Source organism: Triturus cristatus, chromosome 3_2 (genome assembly GCF_964204655.1).
Source record: "Triturus cristatus chromosome 3_2, aTriCri1.1, whole genome shotgun sequence".
Lineage (NCBI taxonomy): Eukaryota > Metazoa > Chordata > Amphibia > Caudata > Salamandridae > Triturus > Triturus cristatus.
The window spans coordinates 333,736,783-333,748,803 of NC_140584.1; positions in this window are offsets into that span (position 1 = coordinate 333,736,783).

Below are 12,021 nucleotides of genomic sequence, written 5' to 3' on the forward strand. Positions count from 1 at the left end.
TCACGAATCTTGGGGTCTCGTAAGTACCAAGGGTTAATAGGGGCGATCCGCCCAGCGGACCGCGTCCCGGTGTCGAAAAGCAACCACAGTGGGGAATGATCAGAGATACCCCGGGCCAGGTGCTTAACCTCTCGAATCCGGGCAGTCTGGGCCGCGGGCATAAGAAAATAATCCAATCTGGAGAGTCTCCCATGGGCCCCAGAGTGAAATGTGTACTGACACTGTGTCGGATGCATTAACCTCCAACAATCCACCAGACCGAAGGTATCCAAGAGCCCGCCGAGCCACGCCTGGGCAGCAGGGAGGGCCCTGGGCGGGTGGCGATCCAGATCACCCGAAACAACCGAATTAAAATCCCCACCCATAAGCAAAAGACTGTCAGGAAGCTCAAGCAGCATACGACCCAAGTCTGAGAAAGTGGAGTTCTGGAGGCCCGGGGGAACATAAACCGAAACCAAGGAAAGGGACTGTCCCTCCCACCTCCCAGTCAGGGCCGCATAGCGCCCTCTATCGTCTAGGACAACCCTGGTGATCTCTAGTGGAAGTGAAGATCGTAGGAGAATGCCCACCCCTCTAGAGCCGGTGGTGAAACCGGAATGGGCCACAAGTCGGTGGCCCCCCTGTTCATGGCATGACAAACATTACCAACCAAATGCGTCTCCTGTAAGAATACCACATCAGGAGTCAAACGACGCAAATATTGCAGCACAACCCCCCGTTTGATACGATCCCCCAATCCGTTGACGTTCCAAGACATCAATCTCAACCCGTCCCCCCCCATCCCCCCCAGTAGATCAAGGGTCCCCCAGCAAATAGCGCGACACCTGAAACTGAAACAGAGCCAATACCTCGCCTTGAAAACAAAAAACACAAATCCAAACAACCCCTCCCACCCACCAACCCCCCCCAAATTCAACTCCCCCCACCCTGCACCCCTGCGGTCCAAAAAACCACCCCAACTTGCAGTGTGCCTGTCGCCCTACAAACCCCATTCTACGAAAAGACCCCGGAGGAGGAGAGGGACCCGTCCCTGCCCGCCCCCAACACAGATCATAATTAAACAAAATGTACAAAAGAAGTAGAACCCCGCCGAACAAAACAAAATGTCAAAGTCAAGGACCAAAAGTCACTCCAAAGGAGGCCCGCCACCCTCGGTACCACCAGAAGGCCCAGGCCGGTCACCCCGGTCCGGCAGAGAATCCAACCAGTCACTCACAGTCGCAGGACAGTCAAAAAAGGTAGTCCGGTCTTCGTATTCCACTCGGAGCCTAGTAGGAAAAAGCATGGAGTACTTAAAACCCAGGTCCCGGAGACGGCGCTTCACCCCCAGGAAGCCCATCCGCTGTTTCTGGACAAGTTGGGTGAAGTCCGGGAAAAAGTTAATGGATGAGTTCTCATATCGGACCGGGCCATGTACCCGTGAGGCCTGCAGAATCGCATCTCGGTCTCTGTAGTGAAAAAGTTTTGCAACAATAGGCCTCGGGGGAGCTCCCGGTCGCGGCCGACCGCCTGGGACTCGATGGGCCCGCTCCACGGCAAAGAACTTACTCAGGCCAGCGGGGGCAAGCTGGTTGAGGATGAGATCTTCAACCATAAGATCAACCGGGCGATTGTCGAAGGTCTCTGGAACACCTATGACGCGGATGTTATTGCGTCGAGCCCGTCCCTCGAAGTCCTCCAGCCGCCGGGCCATCAGGTCGTTGGCCGACTTGAGGTCGCCAAGAGCAGTCTGCAGGTCCGACACATCCGTACCAAGGGTGGACGTCCGCAAATCCAGCGATTGAACCCTCTCATTGGTCTTAGAGAGATCCGCCCGAATTAGCGTAACATCAATGGCCACCGTGTCGATTTTACGGGCCAAGGCCTCGTACTGCTTAGCGATGGTCTCCTTGATGCCGTTAATGGCGCCCATGATGTCCTGCAATGACAAATCCGGAGGGACGGACGGAACCCCACCAGCGTCATCCGTGAGAACACTGGCCGTCCCAGGGGACCCTTTACCCTGAGTGTAGCGGTCCATGTTGTTAGTCTGGACCGGTCCCCCACGTAGGGATGTCTTGGTCTTACGCCTCTCGGGATCCCCCTTGCCTCCCATGTTGAACCACGCTCACCGAAGGGGACCACCGAGCGAGCGTCGAAGGGGCACAGGCGAAGCAGACACGAGCCGTACCAGAGACCGCAATGTGGCGGTGCGAGAGGATCAAAGTCAATGGGCACACTGGTATCAGACGGAGGCAAAGGCACCAAGCGAAGGCCGAGTGAAAACCCAGCCGCACAAAGCAACTCCACGGTCCAGCCACTCAGAGATCCAAAAATGAAACCGAAAGTGATGGGACGGCCGCTGGCACATCCCCGATGCCGTTGTTGTTCAACTATGCCCCGGCTCCACAGTTCACCTTCGCACCGGGCACAGCCATCAGTTGGGCCTCAAAAGTTCAAACCACCATAGATCAGGTCTCCCAGGTCCGATTTGGTTTCTGAAAAGAGTTTAGGGTTCAGCCAACGTTCATCTTCCAGAATCCGTCAACCAAGTCAGGATAAAGTCAGGATAAGTTCCGAGGAGCAGCGAGGGTCCGGGGAGCCCTGTGCTCACGCGACCATCATGGATGCGCGCTAGGCTCCTCCTGGAGTACATTTGTTAATGTTTTTTTTGATATGTGATTGTTTTTGAAGCATTTAAACGTTTGGGTTTTGATTTCTTACACACCGTGAAAATAAAATAGATGGAAAGAGGATTGCAAGGCTGGATTTGTTGTCGTGGTTTTTGGCAATCATTTTTTCTTTTTCAGGACTTTTTTGGGGGGGTTGCTTTTTTTTTAGTTAACAGATTTATTTGCAGCATTTGATTTGCAAATAAAAATGGCTATGCCAATCTGTGACTTTTTTGATAGTTATGCACATGCTTTTAATCGGATTGTGGATTATCGTTAGACAGTTTTGATATTTGGGTAGCTGCAGGCTCTTGCTGGACTTTGGATTTTTATAGAGGAACAAGAGTCAAAGAAGGAAGACAACTGAAGGTAAGATCCTGTTTTTCTAATGTTTGTAAAAAAAATGTTTTTGAAAAAAATCCAATTCATTTTAATTACCAAAATCTCAAAACAGGCAAGTAAAATAGAAGAGGTGTTAGTGATAGTTAGAAATGTAGTATATGTGCAATATTGTCTTGGTAGTCGGAAGCCACCATCAATGAAAACTGTTGGATTTGACCTAATAGTCTCTCAGACATTTCTTTTGTTCTTTTTGATATTCGTGGGTTCAGACTAGCAGTCAATAATTGTGCCGTTCTAATTTCTTGGATGCTTTCCTCCTTCAAAATTTCCCCAAAATGATAAAAGTTAGGGTGTGGTTTTCCAATCGATTTATTGAAGGAGTTGTGCCATCCCACTATGGAATTATTGGTTTTTGCTCCTCCCTCTAAGCAGGTCGTGTAACAGTTCAACCACTTGACAGAAAACCTCGGATTCCTTCTGTGACCCGACCTGCTTAGATGGTCACTCCAAGTGTATTCGAAGTAATTTAGTAGGGTGGCTAATTTGTCTTCACTTATAGTAAAATAGTCTGATTCAGTAATTGATGTGTAGTATTCATACACACAGCTAGGAGGAACAAAGCACAATTATGTTAGTGTTTTTTAATTCAAATTGCAGTTTACTGTCTAATTTGTAATCCTCAACTAAGGTTGTTTTTTGAATTTTTCACCAATATGCCTGTGAAAAGTTTAGTAATGGTGTTAATACTTGATAATTCGAAATCTATTATTACTTTTCTAGGATTTTTGTTCTGTGTTGTAGATTTTAGCACTGTTAAAAAGTTAAGTGTATGCTGAGGTTTGCTTATCAGGGAGTAAACTGTACACTAAGGGTACTACATTGTTATTAATGTAGGTATGAATAGTGTATATTTGGATAAATGAATGGGGTGTGGATTTAAACTTACCATCCATCATCCAATTATCACTACTCTCCAATTTTAGAAGGTTACGGGATGTGCTAAAGATTAGTATTCTTTTTTGAGGGTTTTTGTTGTCATGCAATAAGAAGGTTTCATTAGTAACAGAGACAGTTAGTTCAGGAAGAATGTTATTATCAGAGTATGTTTGGGGTGTTACACGTTGGGGGTTACTTGCCTGTTTTTCCCCTTGAATATTTTTTCTTAAATTAGGGATTGTGGGCATAGAACTAGCTACATACATAGGAATGTTTTGGGATATCTCCCTCAAAAATGAGCCACATGGTTCATTGGAGATGCATGCAAGGTCCTTCATTTGATTAATGTTTTCTCTAACCTCTAGCTTCATTGCAGAGGCAGAGTGGTTATGCTCCGTGGTCCTTTCAACAGAAATCTCCAAGAGTAACCGCCCTGCCTGTGCAATGGGATAAGTAATATTGCACACACTTCCAATGACTCCTGGGCTCAGTTAGTCTCTCTTTACAATAAAGATAGCCACCATACGTTAGAAGACAAATTCCTCTTTGGAACATAAGATAGCTGGCTTGTTTTCTTGATGCCATTATGTTGTTGTCTGAAAAAGAAGATTGAGAAAGAGTTTCAGTGTTATTGCTTTTTTAATGCATTTTTAACCTGCAAATAAAATGTTATTTTTACATGTTTGTTTCTTTTTTTTTTTAAACAAATTTTATTCGTCAAATGACATATATAAAGAAGGGCTCTGTAACCCAGAGATGTCTGCACATAAGCATAGAACATCATGACTTTGACTTTTTCGTAATGAGATCAAGAAGAAATGGAGAGCATTACAGATGAAAGAAACCATATGAAAACCCCCACCCAACGCCCCCCGTCACACTAACAGCTTCCCAGGAACCACCCAGCAATGGATTATGCACCACAACCACTCACTGCAATATACGAAAACGCAAGAAACTACGCATTGCACCAGCAGGGTAGAATTAAACTGGGTTGAGGGGCCCTGCTGTGGAGACCGGCTCCAGCAGCAAGCCTCGGTAGTCCGCCCATCACTTCCAAACTTTGAAATGTTTATGCGGGCACCCTTTTGCAGTAAAAATGGGGAGCTCCAGATCCATGGAGAAGTCCCGTCCCTTCTTCCATGCAGACACTGAGGGTGGTGCCGGTGCCTTCCATGCCCTAGCAATGTTTCTCTTCGCCAGCCTGAACCCAAGCAACATAAGATGACGTTTATAGATATTGCCCCCAATCCCGTCATGACATGTAAGAGCACCAGCTTTGGCAAGTGGGGCAGGCCAACACCTCAGAGAGGCAGGTCACAGCCCCACTCCAGAACCGTGACAAGGAAAGACAGTGCCAAACTGTATGTATCAGGGTCCCCCACTCCCGCTCGCACCTAAGATACACAGGGGAGGCCACCAGTCCTGCCCTCCATAAACAAACCTGTGTGAAGTAGACCCAATGAGGATATTTAAACTGGACAAGGTGCAAACGTACTGCTATGGCTGCCCCCCGCGGGGAGGCCAGGGCCTCTCTCCAGTCTTCCTCATCAAGTGGACCAACATCGCCCTCCGATGCCCCTCTAAGCCTCTGCAGTGTGGGGGAGCAGTGTGTAACCAGGGATTGGTAGATCTTAGATATCTTATGATCCTGAAGATCTCCCATAAATACCTTCGCTTCTATCGGGCTGAACCCTGCCAGTGACTCCAAGCCCTCCAGGCTAGGTGAGAGGTTGTGTCGAAACTGGAGATATTTATAGAATTGGGTTCTCGGCATTTGGAAATCCTTTTGTCGGTCCTGAAAGGTCTTCAGATTTGGCCCCCGCATGACATCCCCCAGGGTAGAGATACCAATGCTATCCCATCCTCGAAACCCTGGCAGAGTAGCTAGTTGTGGCAAACGACCATTGTTCCATAAAGGGGTTTCCCGTGTCAGCGTGTTCCACCACCCCAGCCTCCGCAAGGCCTGACGCCAAATTTGGAAAACTACCTTCGTTGCTGACGGCAGGGAATTACGTATCAGTGCAGAGTACAGAATCGTGTGTAGGAAGAGATCCCCCATAAGATGCCGTTCAAGAGCATAAGCAGAGTCATCTCTACCCCCATACCACCATTCATTCAAGACGAGCAAGTGTGAGGCCATGTAGTATGATAATAAGTCGGAGGTTGCCAGCCCTCCACAATATGTAGAAAGGAAGCATGTCCGCAAGGCAACTCTGACTGCTCTCCCGGCCCATAGAAATTGACCCAAGGCAGCATTAACCTGCCGGAACCATCTTGGGGAAATCGGGTAGGGGTTTATTCTGCAGTTGGTACAATAAACAGGGGAGCAAGACCATCTTAAAGATGGCTGATCTACCCTATATGGACAGTGGCATATGGGACCATATCCTAAGATCCTCCCGCACACGTTCCCAGACCGGAACTAGATTTCTTTCCCATGACACAGTAGGTGAGTCTGATAGAAATACGCTGAGATACTTCATCCCGCCAGTAACCACTCGAACCGACAAAGCCCAGGAGCCAAGACCCGAAGCGTCCCCAAGAAGCCATAAGGTAGACTTGCGGGGATTCAAGTAGAGACCCGACGATTCCCCAAAGATCTGCATGATACGGAGCAGCCGCGGCCCCGTCCTATCCACGTCAGTAAGAAAAAATAAGACGTCATCAGCATATAATGCAATGCGATCCGACAACCCGTGCGCCCATTCAAAGCCAGTCACCTGCGCATCAACATGCACCCAGGCGGCCAGAGGTTCAACTTGGAAATAAGTAGGGAGACAGAGGGCAGACAGAGGGCAGCTTTGCCGGGTACCTCGTCCAATAGAAAAGGTGGAGGATGTAGAGCCGGGGATGTGTAATGACGCAGTGAGATCAGTGTAGAGTAGGGTCAGGTAGGACAAAAAGCGCGATCCGAGATTCAGCCTGCGTAGCAATGCAAATAAATACACCCAACTAAGGGTGTAATGCCCTGTCCATATCTGCCCGCAATAGCGCCGCCCATTCATTTAGCCCCTGAATGATCGCAACAGCTACCTGCACCCATCTAATATTATGTCGAGTCGCCTTCAGGGGCATAAACCCGGCCTGACCTGGGTGCACTAAGGTAGTAATGTGGGACCGCAGGCGGTTGGCCAGTGCCTTGGTCAATATTTTAGCCTCGACGTTCAGGAGAGAAATGGGACGATACAAGGTGTGTTGGTCTGGGGGTCGGCCGGGTTTATGAAACACCACCACCTCCGCGTGTCTCAAGTCGCCAGGAAGACAGCCCCGGTCACGGGACCCCTCCACTACACTAAGGTAATGGGGTCCAAGCTGCAGAAAGTATTTCTTAAAAAATTCACAGGGAAACCCGTTCGGCCCCGGAACCTTACCAGAATTAAGGTCCCCCAGGGCTGCACCCAATTCCTCCACCGTGAGCGGTAGATCCAGCTCCGCACTCACCTCATCGGACAAAGCCCGAGGTGGGAAGTCGTCCAAAAATCGGCCTATCACGTCCTCAAAATATGTAGAGAAGCTTTCAGCAATGTCAGAGGAGTCCGTAAGGGGCACTCCATCTGGGCCTTCTATACTGGGGAGGGGCTGGGAGTGAAACATCCTCTGACACAGCCGGTGGAGCATCTTGCTAGATTTATCCCCCCATTGGTACACCCTACTGTGCGTTGCCAGCCAAGTAAGGAACGGGAAGTCTGTCTCGCCCAGCCCATCTATATCGTAAGAGCAATCGGCGAATGATCAGAGAGACCCCGCGGAAGAATATCCGCCTCAACCACCCTACCAGCTGCCGCCCGGGTAACAAACGAATAATCAAGGCGAGGGTGGAACTCATGGACATGTATATCCCTGAACATTTCCATTTATGCGTTGCCATGGGTCCACCCAATCAAGCCCGGACACCAGAGAGGAAAGTTTGGTGGATTGGCGACCTGCTATAAACCCCTCGGGCCTCCAACGATCCCTGGACACATTCATCATGTCGTTCCAGTCCTCCCCAACCACGGACAGGCCATCAGGCATATCCACCCATAATGACATAAGCCGCTCTACTAGACCCCATGAGAGTGGAAGGGGGGCATAGACACATCCCAACACCACTGGCTTCTCCCTAACCATGCCGTGCAGGAACAAGTATCACGGCTGAGTGTCCACCCACGTCTTGACGTGTGTATGGAACTTGGCGGTGAATCAAGACTGCCACCCCCATGACCCCCGCACAAACCCCGAATGGAACACCTGAGCGTAACCATAGCGCCAAAGGCAAAGCGCCTTCGAACCCATAAGTTGTGTTTCTTGTAGCATGAATATGTCGGCGTGGGGCTTTTAGCCGGCTGAAGAATGGCAGGACCACCAGCAAACTGAGGGGTAGGGGCAACGAAAAAAAAGGGGGGCCCGGGGACGACCAATGTCAGTCAAACAGTAGTCAGGAGCAGCCGCCCACTGCGGAAGGGCCACACTGCCTCATCGAAGCCCCCTACACCATCTCCAAGGTTGTCTATGTCCACAACTAACAGAGCTCACAGTCAGGGAACCAGGGGGATCACCAATACGCTCCCCAGGGCCCATTTGTGTGTCCACCTCTTGCCTCCAGGAAGCGCGGCAGTGACCAATGACCACTGAGGTCTCCGCATTCCCACAGGCCGTCTGCACTGCCGCCGACTCGCGTGACCCGATATGGCCGCGAGAGCGCAGCGCCGTCGATGGAGAGAAGAGCGGAAGGCGACTCTCTAAGTGTCCGAGAGCTAAGGTGGCATGGACCCAACACCAGCCCCACAACAGTGTAACAGCCACTGGACTAGGTCCGCGGCACCACTCCCTCTTGTTACCCCTCGCGGCCCGATGTGACCGCCGAGAATCCAACTCGTCGCCCTTGTGGCCTGATGGGAGCGCCGATAGTCTTGCCGCCCCCCAGGCGGGAGAGTGGGGGAAGGGGGCGGCCTTACACAAGATGACTGCAGTTGAATTCAAGTAGCCGCCCGACACCCTCACCTCAGATCAGTCTCCACGGAGTCCCAGCCACCGTCTCAGCGCTGCATCAGGGACTCCAGGTATGGCACACTCCGCACTCCAGGCTGTCGCTACCGCGGCACTCTGAGCAGACATTCTGAGCGAGAACGGGGCGCAGATCGCAGCCCACACACACGCCCCACATGGGACATGATCTGGAAACATGAAAGTGATTGGAGGACAAGATAAATGCAGGATAATTGCCTAGGCTGGACGGAGCTCGCATAGCACACGTCCGCCATCATGGCTTGCTCTACATGTTTGTTTCTTGACATTTTTGAAATCATGTTTTTAATTCTATTGCTATTGTTATGTGCTTATCAAGTTTGGCATTGTTCATAGATTACAACCTGTAAAAAAACTGGTTAATATTTTTTTAGGTTGCCTATTGAGTGCACTAAGAACATGCTGATTATTTTTTGTCTTGATTTTGAGTTTTTCCAGGCTTGATTGTTTTGTTATGGTATGTAGTTGGTTCCTTTTTTTGTCAACTAATTCAGTTGTATTACTTCCTTCTCTTCTGTGTGAGGTTGGGTAGGTCTAAAAAGTAAAGTGGATTTTTACATAGATGTTTTAAAAACATTCAAATTTTTGCTTCATGTTGGACACATTTTATTAGGATTTTGGTAGCAGATTGTTGTTTATTTGTCTTCCTATTTGGTTAGAAGAAATCTTTTGCTTAGTTTTAGTTACAACATAAGGTTTTGGAAATATTAGACTTGTGATAGGCCTTCTATTTATTTAACCTCAGTTTGGATGATGGTTTGCTGCCCAGTTGATGGTTTTGAACATAGTGTATTTTTCTGATATTTGAATTAACCTGTGGGAAAAAACTATAAGGACTTTATGTGTTTCTTTTAATTGATTACATTTAGTAGAGCAACTGACCAGCACCTTCCCTTAGCAAAGCACCCTATGGAGTTGGATTAGTAATCCCCCCCCACCACTTACCAGCACCTTCCCTGAAGCATGCACCCTGCGGAGTTAGAATAGTAATTTTCCCTGCCAACACTGACCAGCACCTCTCCTGAAGCATGCACCCTGCGGAGTTAGAATAGTAATTTTGCCCCCCACCACTGACCAGCACCTTCCCTGAGGCAAGCACCCTCTGGACTTAGAATAGTAATGTTGTCCCCCACCACTGACCAGATCATTCACTGAGTAAAGCACCCTACGCAGCTGGAATAGTATTTTTGCCCCCCAGAACTGACCAGTACCTTCCCTGAGGCAAGTACCCTACGGAGTTACAATAATATTTTTTCCCCACACCACTGACCAACACCTTCCTGGTAACATGGACCCTGCAGAGTTAGAATAGTAATTTTGCCGCCTACCACTGACCAGCACCTTCCCTGAAGCATGCACCCTGTGGAGTTAGAACTGTCATTTTGCTCCCACCACTGACCAGCACCTCTCCTGAGGCAAGCACCCTGCGGAGTTAGAATGTAATTTTGCTCCCCACCACTGACCAGCTGCCTGTCCAGGTTTTCCTAATTTTCATCCGCCTATCCAAGTTTATTTTTTTGCTAAAGAATTTTTAAAAATGATCTTTCTTGGTATACAAAAATTAAAAAAAAAATATTATAATAAAAATCGTTTAAGAATTTACAAATCTTAAATTAGACTTGTATATTTTTTTCCATTTAATTTACAATCAGATTTGTTTGTAATATTCACTTACTTTAGTTAGTTAAGGGGAAAACATCCGCTGGGTGTTTTCCATGATCTTCGAAAATATAAAAAATCATGGTTTTATTTTAGGTTTGCCAATTAATTGTTTTCTAACTAACTGTGCTTTATGTTTGCCGTACACTTACTTTAGTCAATAGATGGCAGTGTTTCTAGTCGAAGATAGCAGTTTTCTCCTCCAACTCCAGATGCGTGTGATTACCAGGAAAGTCTGTGCACCACTGAGGACAAAATGGTAGTTGGCTTAATTTATACATTTGGTAGGAGTAAATGAAAATGTAGAAGAAAATATGTTTCAAAAATGATTTTTTCTCCTGATTCAAAACCTGACAAAATGTATATTTATAATGCTGTGTGTGAGTGAATAAATTTTTCACAAATATATTATAATTAATATCCAGGTATCAAAATTAATACACAAGTATTAAAATGAATACCCAGATATTAATACACTCTGCCACCCAAAACCCCTGTTTCCCTTGCATCCCATCCCAGAGGGAGGGCGACAAAAGAAAAAACAATATTAATATTGTAAATTACTTTCCATTGTAGGACTTGGCCCTTTTTGGCTAATGTTCCCTAAACTTTTTGCTTTTCCCCTAGACCTTTTTCCTGAGATGGTGTTGCCAACTTAGATGCTTTGGAGACTTTGCCACTGCTGATCAGTTTCAAAGTGCAAGTGCTCCCTTTGTAAAATGTAATGGTAATTGGTTGTCCATGATTGGTATGTTTGCCTTACTAGTAAAGTCCCTAGTAAAGTGCACTATGTGTGGCAGGGCTGGTAATGCAACTGCTACTAGTGGGCCTGCAGCACTAATTGTGCCACCCACACGAGTAGCCATAAAAAAGGGAACTCAGGCCTGCCATTGCAGTGCTGCGCGCAGTTTGTTAAACTGCCATATTGTTCTGACAAGTGCACCCACTTGCCAGACCGTACCCTTCCCTGTCTATGCACATCAGAAACCCCTATGGTAGGTCCAAGGTACCCCCTGGGCAGGGTGCAGTGCATGTGAAAGGTAGGACATGTACTAAGGTGTGTGCTATGTCCTGACAGTGAAATAATCTCAATTTCGTTTTTCACTGTTGAAAGGCCATCTTGCCCATAGGACAGAATGGGGAGGCTATGTAATATGTTTTCCAGCCTATCTTCCCAAAGGCTCAAGATAGAAAGGTGAAGTTTAGTACGTTTGAACTCACAATGTAACAACACATGTTTCTATGAAGGTGGATTTTGCATTATGTGTTTATAAGCCACTCTTTTAGAAGTGGCTGGGTTTTTGTGCTGTAACATTTCTGTGTGTCTCTGCCTGGTGCTGTCTGATTTGAAAGCAATAGGATCTGGGGAATGTCAGGGGAGGAGGTGAGACAGCAACAGGCTGACCTGCATCTGGAGTGTAGG